The 12,614-nt window shown below is 38.2% G+C and overlaps 1 protein-coding gene across 1 annotated transcript in view; it reads right to left on the bottom strand.

Moving 5' to 3' along the window:
* LOC309565942 (4-galactosyl-N-acetylglucosaminide 3-alpha-L-fucosyltransferase FUT6-like) overlaps positions 1-12,614 on the bottom strand; it is a gene marked incomplete at both ends in the record, with an annotated part of 112,967 nt that overhangs the window by 7,091 nt on the left and 93,262 nt on the right. The window lies entirely within an intron of this gene.

Raw genomic sequence — 12,614 nt, 5'->3', positions numbered from 1 at the left:
TTGTTTGTTCTTTCATTGGAACCCTTATTAGCGACAATAAGGAAGAACCCAGATGTGAAAAGAGTAGAGGTGGGAGATGTGTAACATAAGATTGCCGCATTTGCGGACGATCTGCTGCTGTACATCTCCAGACCGAGGATAACCCTACCAAATGTATTAGAAAGCCTGAAAAAATATGGAAAATGATCTAACCTAAAAATAATCCAATTAAATCAGAGATATTAAATATCAATGTAAAAAACAAGAAGAAGAAAAATTAAAATTGGAATTCCCCTTCACCTGGAAAAAAACAGGATTAAAATATTTAGAAATTATCCTAACAAAAAAACCCGAGGTACAGTATAAAGAAATTTATATCCCGCTATTAACCACTTAAGCCCTGGAAGATTTTACCCCCTTCCTGACCAGGGCCTATTTTGCGTTTCGGCACTGCGTGACTTTAACGGACAATTGCACGGTCGTGCGACGCTGTACCTAAACGAATTTGACGTCCTTTTTTTTCCACAAACAGAACTTTCTTTTGGTGGTATTTGATCACCTGTGCAATTTTTTGATCATGCGCTATAAACAAAAAAAAAGAGCGTCAATTTTGCAAAAATAACATTTTTCAAATTTTTTATATGAAATTCCCCAAAAAAAATGTAAAAATCAAAATTTTTTAACATTTTAGGCCAATTTGTTTTATGCTACATATTTTTGGTAAAAAAAATTTGCAAAAAGCGTATTTTGATTGGTTTGCGCAAAAGTTATTGCGTTTACTAACTAAGGGAAAGATTTTTGTAATTTTTGTTGTTTTTTTTTTAACGCGTAATGGCGACGATCTGCGATTTTTTTTGTGGGACTGCGACATTGCGGCGGACAGATCGGACCCTTGACTGACATTTTTGACACTTTTGGGGTTACCAGTGACATTACTACAGTAATCAGTGCTATACATATGCACTGTTACTGTAAAATGACACTGGCAGTGAAGGGGTTAACTTTTTTTGAGAGGGAGGGGTTGTGTGTGTCCCTAGGGGCGTGATTATAACTGTGATTGGCTGTGGCTTGAGGTGTAGGAACAGTGATCAACGGTCCTATATAGTAGTACCGTATGATCACTATTCTTACACAGGGGAGAATGACAGGCGGCTTGTTTACATCAGCCGCCTGCCTTTCTCCCGCTCTAACGGACGATCGCGAGTGCCCAGCGGACATTGGGTCCGCCGGGCACATGCGCGGGGGGGGGTCCGTGACTGAACGGGAGCGCGCCTCCGGCGGAGCACGCTCGCTCCCCAGAGCCTCACAGGCTAGTGACGTACCCATACGTCACTTTGCCTGTGAGGGGCTGACCGCCGCAGTATATGTACTTTTGGTGGAACTCATTTATTAGAAGTACAGATAGGGCAATCTGTCACAAAGACCATAATCGCCAAAAGGTATGTTGGTTTACCTGGCGCTCGGGTTTGGCACATCGCGGATTTGATGGGCAGTTTATTGGGTGGGGCTGGGAGGACCCAGCTGTCATGGCACCTATTGATACCAATGGCAAAGTTAGAGGAAGGTGAAGCATCCTAAAAAAAAAAATTTCAGGGACTTAGGGGCTGGATTGAAGAAAAGGACCTCCAAGGTGTTTTCTCAGAGATACTATTGAGATTTTGCACAGAGCGTCCCCAAGTCCGGTATAACGGGAGAGAGAGTTGCTTCCTTTTCAGGCTGAAAACCAAGAAACGTTGTTTGCTGCAAAATGACTGAGGTGTGCATATCGCTGCTCCTGTCTGTCCATCAACCTACTACAAGCCTGCAGCCATTTTCTGGGAATTGGAGTTGCTCCAGACAGATTCAGAAGTGAGCAGACATCGGAACAGTGAGGCCCTTGTTGCTGTATTGCTGGGATAGGTGAGAGGATACTGCTATTAGCCTGTTGCTGGTAGCAGATACTGGTAGCAGATACTGAGCACATAGGAACTGGCACTCTAACTAGCAGCATTTTTTACTGCATGCAGATTTTACTGGGACTGTACTCATATGCACCACTGTAAAGACTAGGCCCCAACGCTAGATGGCTGAAGAACTAGGTCTAAAGACTGCTCATTCATATAGTTGCTTTACAAGAACTTTGTCTATTGCCCATATATAGAGGTACATTTTATTGCTGCCATTCATTTAGAGTGCATTCTAAAGTTGATATAGATTACTGTTTACATAAGTTATTGCAGCATTGATTATCATTGCTGTTACAGATTTCTAATGTTATTACTTATGGCTGATTTTGTAAAAAGCATGGCATGCATTTATATTTAGCCCCCTTTACTCTGATACCCCTAACTAAAATCTAGTGGAACCAATTGCCTTCAAAATTTAACGAATTATAGAGTCCACCTGTATGTAATTTATTCTCGGTATGAATACAGCGGTTCTGGGAAGCCCTCAGAGGTTTGCTAAAGAACCATAGTGAACAAACAGCATCATGAAAGCCAAAGAAAACACCAGACAGGTCAGGCATAAAGTTGTGGAGAAGTTATAAAAAATATCCCAAGCTTTGAACATCTCACAAATAAATACATGAAAAAAATGTGGCGTTCATTTGTATTCAGCCCCCCTGAGTCAATACTTTGTAGAACCACCTTTTGCGGCAATTACATCTGCAAGTCTTTTTGGGTATGTCTCTACCAGCTTTGCACACCTAGAGTGAAATGTTTGCCCATTCTTCTTTGCAAAGTAGCTCAAGCTCTGTCAGATTGGATGGAGAGCGTCAGAACAGCAATCGTCATCAATAATACATTTTAGTTTTTAGTTGCAACATGACAAAATGTGGAAAATTTCAAGGGAAACTAATACTTTTTCAGGCACTGTATTGTCTAGCGAACTGTGATTTACTTAATATTTTACTTATTAATTTATGTGCATACTGCTATTTACTGCGACCTGTGACAATATATGTGATTCACTTCCCACTAATCAGTCTGACATTTGCTTTTTGATACAGAACCGTTGTTTTGTGCAGCGTTATCTATATTTGTTCTTCCAGTACCAGTGCGGTATCCATTTGCTTAACCTGGTGTGTCAGTGGGGCTGAGGTTGTTCTCAGAGTTGAAGCAGAAGACCAGAGCACCAATTATACCAAACGGTAAATGGTATCTAGTCATAGAATAGATTCTTGACCCAATGTCCACAATTTCATGCCCCTTTTCAGCAATTCTGTTTTTTATTATAAGCAGACTGCAAGCAAATCACTTAAATTATATTAAAGCTAAGAAAACTGTGGGTTCAATTAGAACAGTCACAAACAGAGATACCCCTAAAAAGGCCAGCCTGGTGTCTAATTCATTACCAATGGACCTGAAGACACATCCAATGATTGGAAACACCTTAAAAATAATATCACAGATTGGTCCTCAGATCCTGGGTCGAATGAATAGATCTCCCCTGTTTCCTATCCTGGGAAATCCCCGGTTTCCACCAGGTCTCGATAAAAGCCCTTTGGACGAATGCGGGAAGATGGGTTGTTTCACGCCTCACATTTTTTGAAGGAAAATAAATGGCCCACTATAGAGAAATTGATGGATAGGGGAGATATATTTAGGTTACCATTTTGGAGTGCCTTACAGTTGCACCACTTTTTACAACCAATTGACAACCCCCAAGTTTATGGTAGACAACTAACCTCTTTTGAAAAATACTGCTCAGACTCGGGTGCTATAGCTCATGCTCTGTCTAAAGCTTATGATTTATTGGTTGTTCCCCAGGAACAATCTAATATAATCGGATTTGACAGATGGGTAAAATAAATGAAGTGCACTTTTTCCCCTGTGCCACGCCAACGGATAAAAGAACGAGTCTTTAACCACTTAAGCCCCGGAGGATTTGGCTGCTAAACGACCAGGGGGTATTTTGCGATTCGGCACTGCGTGACTTTAACGGACAATTGCGCGACGCTGTACCTAAACGAATTTGGCGTCCTTTTTTTCCCACAAACAGAGCTTTCTTTTGGTGGTATTTGATCACCTGTGCGATTTTTTGATCATGCGCTATAAACAAAAAAAGAGCGTCAATTTTGCAAAAATAGCAATATTTTTCAAATTTTTTTATATGAAATTCCCCCCCAAAAAAATGTAAAAATCAAAATTTTTTAACATTTTCGGGCCAATTTGTTTTATGCTACCTATGTTTGGTAAAAAAAAATCGCAAAAAGTGTATTTTGATTGGTTTGCGCAAAAGTTATTGCGTTTACTAACAAAGGGAAAGATTTTTGTCATTTTTGTTGTTTTTTTTTTTAACGCGTAATGGCGGCGATCTGCGATTTTTTTTGCGGTACTGCGACATTGGGGCGGACAGATCGGACCCTTTACTGACATTTTTGACACTTTTGGGGTTACCAGTGACATTTCTACAGTAATCAGTGCTATACATATGCACTGTTACTGTAAAAATACACTGGTAGTGAAGGGGTTAACTTTATTTGGGAGGGAGGGGCTGTGTGTGTCCCTAGGGGCGTGCTTTCTACTGTGATTGGCTGTGGCTTGAGCTGTAAGGACACTGATCAACGGATCTACATAGTAGATCCGTGTGATCAGTGTCTTTACACCGAGGAGAATGACAGGCAGCTTGTTTACACAAGCTGCCTGACTTTCTCCCTCTCCCCCGCCGATCGCAGAGTGGCCGGCGGACATCGGGTCCGCCGGTCACACGCGCGGGGGGGTCCGTGACCACGCGGGAGCGTGCCTCCGGGGGCGCGCGCTCGCTCCCTAGACCCTCACAAGCAAGCGACGTAGACCTACGTCAGTTTGCCTGTGAGGGGCTGACCGCCGACGTAGATAGTCGTGCGGCGGTCGGCAAGTGGTTAACTCGTCAACATGTACTAAAATCCAAGAGACCAATTATAAAATACTGACAAGGTGGTATTATACCCCAGATAGATTACATAAGATCCATCCCACTGTGTCAGACCGTCGTTGGCGTTGTCGGGAGGAACAGGATACAATAATACACATATTTTGGACGGGCCCAGGATAAAGACCTACTCTGAGGAAGTTAAAAAAATTATACAGAAATTTACAGAGGTCGAGATTTCAGTAGACCCAGCTTTGTTCCTCCTACAATTAACGGAAACTTCAACTAGAAAATACAGGAGATCGATAATGAATCATCTGTTAAATGCAGCAAGAGCATGTATTCCGAGAAAATGGAAAAAAAGAAATAGCTCCAAAAGTTAAAGATTGGATAAATAAAGTCGAAGAAATAAATAAGATGGAAGATTTGATCTTAACAGCAAGACAATGTAGAGAGATATATATCCAGACTTGGGATGCATGGAACTTGTTTATTCTCTTGTAAGAGGGAAAGACTTTCATGGAATAAGAATGCTCAAGCGGATAGACAGTATTACATGTATTTATGAAAAAAACTCATAATTGGTGCAGTGATATTGCACTATATTGACGATATATATATAATTTTATTTTTAACAAACCAAGTTTTCATGTAGTTTGTTTTTATTCCTTTGTTTTTCTGTATTTTTCTGCATTCCCAGCATCAACTCATGTGACACCATATTGTCTCATGTGTCAGATTTTTATACATTTCTATTGATTTTTTTTGGAAACATTAAAGATTAAGTTTTTTCTTTTTCTTTTCTTTTTTTCCTTTTTTCATAAATATTTTTTACTGCTCGTTGGTGTAGGCTGATCGGAAATGATGATATACAGCCGGCCTTTCATGTCCTTATACGAACCGACGCTGCAGAGAGAGGAGTAACATGGCCTCTTTCCGGTTCTATAGGAGCACCAAGATGGCGTTGGGTGAAGCTTCTTGGTTGCTTGGACACAGGTGGCTATTAAACAGCCGGGAGTACGCCTAGTTGACGCTGCTCCAGCAGACGTCCTATGACAAAACGCGTAGGGTGGAGTCTAACGTCTTACGGCACTTCCGGTTACGGAGCCTGAGCCGTGGAACGCGGAAGCTTCCCGGCGTTTACTACACTGATCCTGACCAGCCTACCGAGTGAGTCTACACTATTTTATGTGTTACTGCCTTGTATTTTCTATCATGGGGTTCTGTTTCTGTTTGAGCACTTAGATCGCTACGATCTCCCTATCATCTGCTCATCAGAAGCGGAGGGGACCCCCGATTTTGCCAGCCTGTCTTCATCACACAGGTCATATTGTTAGTGTGACATCTAGTGGTGAATACAGATGTAGAGACAGTCTACCTTTTTTTTCTTTTTGCTTTTTACTTTGTGTTTTGTGGATACAATTTTGGTGTTATTCTGGACACCATACTAACCACCTTTTAGGAAAGAACGTTTTACTTTTCTATTTTTTTCACTTGGTTCACTATAATTTATATCAATATTAAGGAATATATATGCACTTTATCATATGAAATTATTCTTTGCGATATAACGATTTTTTATAAATTTTGCACTATTTATTTATATATTCACTATTTAATTATCACCTGCACTTTATGAGTTAATATAACTTACAATAAATAATTATCACAATTTGTGCAATTTTATTATTACCACTCATTGCATATTTCTGCTTACTCACAGTATAGCATTTATATATACTGAGCACTTTTTGAGGGTTTGTGAATTTATACCCTTGATTATTTCAGCCACTGGCACTTTGCACTTTTTATCACTATTTGCATTTATATATTTATTTGCTCATACATTGATGATTTCTATATTAGTCATCACTTATAGGTAGCGCCTTTACCAGCCTTTCTATTTTTATCTAACGTTTTAACCCTTGTACCCCAGGGGTTGGTTGGTGGCAGCTTACACCTATTTTTATTTCTATTTATCTCACATACTCCATAGCGCTGGTCATCTTTACTTTTAGACAGTGCCATTGGGCCCTTCCTTTTCCCCTCTTTTTTTTTGGGGGTGTTCATAGTGGGAAAAATAGAAAATGTGGAGGTGAAAGGAATTTAGTACTCTCAGAATGCTAAGTTATTAAGTTATGTGAGGAGAAAAAGTTAAGACATAATCTGCTTGTTGTTAGTGTTTTTTTTATTTTTTTTATTTGAAGTTTGTATTAATATATCTGAGAGCAAAGAGACTGGTGAATATATATTGTACCTTCAATATAAAATAAAAAAATTAAAAAAACGATATTAAAGCTTCATTTAAAAAAATAAATAAATAAACATGTCATCTTACCTGCTCTGTGCAATGGTTTTGCACAGAGCAGCCCCGATTCTATTCTTCTGGGGTCACCCACTGGCGGCTAGGCTGCTCCTGTTCGGCAAGTGCTCCCATGGAAATCTGGGTGTACCTGTGTCTGCTCACTCCCAAGCAGCCCTGTCTGCATCTATTCTATTATCTATATCTATTCTTTCACTGGATACATGCTTGTTAATTTTTTTGGAAATTTTTATAATTTTTTTTGCTTATATAGATGTATGGGAATACGGACTCACTCTGTTAGGTGATTATAATTCTCATTATATTCTCACAGGTTGGTCACTTATTGATTATTTGGATTTTTTTCCACCCACTATTGGTATGTTTAAAAGGATATACATGTGTATAAGTATATATATATATATATATCATACACATTTGTTTATTTCACTGTTTTTGCGCTGTGTTATTGGTTTTATTTGTCTGTATGTATTGACGCTGCTATCAATCTACCCAGGAAGAAGGGAGACTGCTCTCATGCATATTGCCAGATCGGATCAGGCCAGTGTCAGGGTTATAGCTAGGGTCAGGGTCATTGTATTGGAGGTAGGATTAAAAAAGAGCTTTTTTTAATTTAGTATCGGTTTGCATTTAAGCAAGTTAGAAGAACAAAAACAAAGTTTTCATTCATTTTTTTGGACCCCACTATGGTACAAACAACAAATAATGTACACGTGTGGTATCATTGCAATCCTCAGAAGCTGAATAATTTATTTTAGGTTGTTCTTTGGTAGTAGGCTATGGTAATAGCAAGAAATATACAGCTTCATTTAAGCAGTTTAAAAAAAAAAAAAAAAATTTGATTTTTTTACCGTTTTGTGGCAGTTTATTTTTTTTTTATTTTTGCTTTTATATCAAATCAGGAGATATCCATTACCATGTGGTCATTAACCACTTGTCGACCATGTGGTCATTAACCACATGACTGTAGTAATGTCACTGATCCCCTTAAAGGTGTCAGCTAGGGGTCCGATCTGTCTGTTGCAATGTCGCAGGCCTGCTATAAATCGCTAATACCTGCCATTACAAGTAAAATAAATAAATAAATAAAAATGACAAATCTATCCTCTAGATTGTAGACGTGATAAGTTTTGCGCAAACCAATCGATATACTCTTATTGTTTTTTTTTTTTTTAACCAAAAATATGTGGCAGAATACATACTGGCCTAAATTGAAAAAAAAATACATTTGATTTTTTAAATTTTTTTTTATTGGATAGGTTGTATAGCAGAAAGTAAAATAAATATATATATTTTTTTTTCAGAATTGTCACTCTTTTTGCGTTTAGAACACAAAAAATAAAAAAACTGCAGGAGGTGATCTAAGACCACCAAAAGAAAGCTCTATGTGTGGGAAAAAAAATCTATTTAATTAGGTACAGCCTTGCACAACCGCACAATTGTCAGTTAAAGCAACGCAGTGCCATATCGCAAAAAGTAGTTTGGCTTCTTTGCCCTGGGCACTGAATGACCTTGCCCCGGCACTGCCTGCATGCCATATTATATTTTGGAGTGAGATGTGCTCTATCTAGCTAAGCTGAAACACGGATCTCTATGTGCCTGTCATAGAACCCCCCCCCCACAGTTAGTAAGTACATTTACCCCTTGATCACCTCCAGTATTAACCCCTTCCCTGCCAGTGTCATTTATACAGCAACAGTGCATATTATTTAGCACTGATTACTGTATTAACGTCACTGGTCCCCAAAAAGTGTCACTTAGTGTCAGATTTTGTCCACCGCAATATCACAGTCCCACTAAAAATCGCTAATCGCCTTCATTACTAATAAATACAAAAAATAAATAAAAAGTCCAAACATCTATCCCATAAGTTTGTAAATGTGATAACTTTTGCGCAAACCAATTAAAATATGCTTTTTTGGATTTTTTTTACCAAAAATATGTAGCTGAATACAAATTGGCCTAAACTAACAAAAGAAATGTGAGTTTTTAATAAAATTTTTTTTTTTTGGATGTTTTATAGCAGAAAGTTAAAAATATTGTTTTTTTCAAAATTGTCGCTTTTTTTGTTTATAGCGCAAAATCTAAAAACCGCAGAGGTTATCAAATATCCCCAAAAGAAATCTCTATTTGTGGGAAAAAAAGGACATCAATTGTATTTGGGTACTGCGCCGCACGACTGCGCAATTGTTAAAGTAACGCAGTGCCAAACCGCAAAAAATGGCTTGGTCGTGCGGCACTGTACCCTAATATTGATGTCCTTTTCCCCCCCCACAAATAGAGCTTTCTTTTGGAGGTATTTGATCACCTGTGTGATTTTTATTTTTTGCGCTATAAACAAAAAAAGAGCGAGGGACAATTCTGAAAAAAAAAATAATATATATATATATATATATATATATATATATATATATATATATATATATATATAGAAACATAGAATCATAGAAACATAGAATGTGTCGGCAGATAAGAACCATTTGGCCCATCTAGTCTGCCCAATATATCTGAATCCTATGAATAGTCCCTGGCCCTATCTTATATGAAGGATAGCCTTATGCCTATCCCATGCATGCTTAAACTCCTTCACTGTATTTGCAGCTACCACTTCTGCAGGAAGGTTATTCCATGCATCCACTACTCTCTCAGTAAAGTAATACTTCCTCATATTACTTTTAAACCTTTGCCCCTCTAATTTAAAACTGTGTCCTCTTGTGGTAGTTTTTCTTCTTTTAAATATGCTCTCCTCCTATACTGAGTTGATTCCCTTTATGTATTTAAAAGTTTCTATCATATCCCCTCTGTCTCTTCTTTCATCCAAGCTATACATGTTAAGGTCCTTTAACCTTTCCTGGTAAGTTTTTTCCTGCAATCCATGTACTAGTTTAGTAGCTCTTCTCTGAACTCTCTCTAGAGTATCTACCGTATTTTCCGGCGCATAAGACGACTGGGCGTATAAGACGACCCCCCTAATTTTCATCTACCGGTAATACTTATACTTAGGTTACCTTGGAGATATTATACTCGGCGTATAAGACGACCCCCCATTTTTGGGGGATTTTTTTGAGGTTCAAAAGTAGTCTTATACGCCAGAAAATACAGTATATCCTTCTGGAGATATGGCCTCCAGTACTGCGCACAATACTCCAAGTGAGGTCTCACCAGTGTTCTGTACAGCGGCATAAGCACTTCTCTCTCTCTCTCTCTCTCTCTCTATTATATATATATATATATATATATATATATATATATATATATATATATATATATATATATATATATATATATATATATATATATATTATATATATTTATTTTATTTTTTTCACTTTCTGCTATATAACATTCCCCCCCCCCCCCCCAAAAAATTGAAAAATCGAATTTTTTCATCCTTTTTGAATTTGTATTGTATGCCAATTTGGTATTCAGTTACATATTTTTGGTAAAAAAAAAAAAAATCCCTATAAGTGTATTTTGATTGGTTTGCGCAAAAGTTATCCCGACTACAAACTAGGGGAAAGATTTATGTCATTTTTATTTATTTTTAGCGGAACTGGGACATTGTGGCGGACAGATTGGGCCCCTAACTAACATTTTTGACACTTTTGGGGGGACCAGTGATGTTATTACAGTAATCAGTGCTAACAATATGCACTATTACTGTAATAATGACACAGGCAGGGAAGGGGTTAACCCAGGGGCGATCAAAGGGTTAAGTGTCAGCCTAGGGGGTGTTTTCTAACTGTGTGGGGGAGGGACTTGTGGAATCAACACAAGAAGTTCTAAATTGGAGGATCACATGGGCTCTGTGTTCATTTCAGAGAGAACAACAGTCTGCTGTGTTTACAACAGCAGACCATCGTTCACCCTCAGCGAGTGCCCGGCGGCAATAGCAGCCGCCGATCCCCTGAATCGGCTTCCCCGCTTCCTAACGTGGGCGGTGGTTCGCGCACCTGAGCCAGCCTGCCGCAGTATACCTGCGGCAGGCGGTCAGCAAGTGGTTAAAAAAAAAAAAATGAATAAACTGAGTACATGCTTTCCGTAAATTCTTTATATGGTTTACGTCATCTGCTATAACATCAATAATTCCCAGCTTACTTTGTTTAGCTTGTGTATCTTGTCTTAACCAGTTTAGCAGGTCCAGGTCTTCTGTAGCTCCATCACAGGAACAACATATTCGGTTATACAGTATATTTCAAGGACCTTGATAATGTTAGATCTTAACAACATTTCAACATTTGAATATGCTAAAAGAATTAAAACACTGTTTTTCTATTTAATTCTTTAGAAAAAAGTCGAATTGTACAGGGTGGACCAGAAGTAAGTATACGTTACTTACTGGTCATGGCCTGGTCATTAAGTGGCCAAATCCTTCCGGTCCAGAAGTGGTTAAATAATGCTGTGCAAAAAAAAAAAAAGGTGAATTATTAAAATACCAAGAGTTCCTCTGTGTATAAATCAAGTCAATAGAAGGTAATGAGTCCAGATATCTGAAGGAATGGAATAAGATCTCTTAAAAGGGGAAATCGCATGTGACCTATGGTTTTTAAATAGGCCAACGTGTTGAGAGAAGTGTAGATGGTGAATGGTGGTGAAACTCACTTGGTAGCATTCATAAACAGGGAGTGTGAGATGACAATACAAAGCTGAAGTGAAGAAGTTCTTTTGCAAAACATTTTTTACATGCTATGATTGCAGCATTATAATAGGGGTGGAACTCACTTATTGCTTCACTAAAGAAGTAAGTATACGTTACTAATCAGATTATGCATTTTAAAACAATGATTGCTGATAAAATTATTCATTTAATTTTATTTAAATTTTATCATGTCTTTCTTTACGGGTATACAATAAACCCCCCTCCATTGCGGGGGTTATGTTCCGGACCCAGCCGCGAAAAGTGAAATTCCGCAAAATAGAAAAACCCTATTAAAATGCATTGTAGGCATGATTTTTTTACTGTCACTGTACGTGTAGAAGCATTTTAAGGTCTTTAAACACACTTTTAAAACAATAGAAACTCATTTAAACACATAAAAGATACTAAGAGACATAGCAAGAGCTATGGAAAACACAAAAATATTTCATTTTTAATGATTCATATAGTAAAATAACATTACAAAAAAAAACGCGAATTACCGGGACCGCAAAAACTGAACCGCGATGGAGCGGGGGATTACTGTATTTGATATGGGCATACAGGAAAGGTATACAAAACTGATCAGGTCATGTTTAATCTTTTAGGTGTAACATCCCTAGAACCTGTCTCGGACACTGTTTAGTCTCTTCAATGCTAAAAATGTCTTTCACCAACCTTGCAGAATTCCTGAATCCTGCTCCTGACACTGTAGGGATTGATTTACTAAAACTGGAGCAATCAGAACCTGGTGCAGCTGTGCATGGTAGCCAATCAGTTTCTAACTTCAGCTTGTTCAATTCAGCTTGGATAATAAGGCCCCTTTCACACACTCTGTCCGTC

Source organism: Pelophylax lessonae (genome assembly GCF_965119305.1).
Source record: "Pelophylax lessonae genome assembly, chromosome: 10".
NCBI lineage: Eukaryota > Metazoa > Chordata > Amphibia > Anura > Ranidae > Pelophylax > Pelophylax lessonae.
The sequence above is the reverse complement of the archived record's forward strand: the minus strand, read 5'-3'. Positions and strand labels throughout refer to the sequence as shown.